This window comes from Cyphomyrmex costatus, unplaced genomic scaffold (assembly GCF_001594065.2).
Source record: "Cyphomyrmex costatus isolate MS0001 unplaced genomic scaffold, Ccosl1.0 scaffold26, whole genome shotgun sequence".
In the NCBI taxonomy this organism is placed as follows: Eukaryota; Metazoa; Arthropoda; class Insecta; order Hymenoptera; family Formicidae; genus Cyphomyrmex; species Cyphomyrmex costatus.
The window spans coordinates 1,484,793-1,485,507 of NW_017276692.1; positions in this window are offsets into that span (position 1 = coordinate 1,484,793).

Consider the following 715-nt stretch of genomic DNA (forward strand, 5'->3'; position numbering starts at 1 on the left):
TTTCTTCTATGCAGTTAATGTTTACAGAAAAATTTTCAGCCTCAGGAAGAGAGTGAGTGCATCTAATATAGCATATATAATCATTCACATTGCTCTCAAATGATCTTTTTATTCCTGCACTAGGACACTTAATTCTGATTGATTAACCCAGAGCTGCCCAAAGTCGGTGTTTTTTTTGCTCGAAATCGAAATGTATCGTGTCGGTATTCACGCTCTACTGTTCCTACTTCTCACTTCGTTGATGTTTTATCGTAGTGCGCGATGCTCGATTCATGGATGACACTAATCCGAAATCGAAAAAAGTTTTTGACCTGTGTCTTTCACTATATTTAAAAGAATGTTATTATTAATATTATAAGATACACTATTATTCATAACCGTAATGATTATGACATGCTTGCTTTCATGCAACTAATATAGAGGAAAAGGACTGTATAGAATTTTTATGTGTTCTTCATTATTTTTTTGAAAATTGTGAGAGACATTGTAAGAGACAAACGAAGTATTATCTACATATTAAAATTGTAAAATTTAATATTTCACGGTGGTCCTCGATTGAATTCAACCCTGACTTTCCTGCACCTCTGATTTTCCTTCTGGAATTGGTTTTGGAACATTTCAGGACCATTTTGCAATAAATATTAAAATCGAAGAGTGAGCACTTTTTTTTAAATCGAGTTTTTATGTTTCAATGTGAACGAATTTTAATTATTTT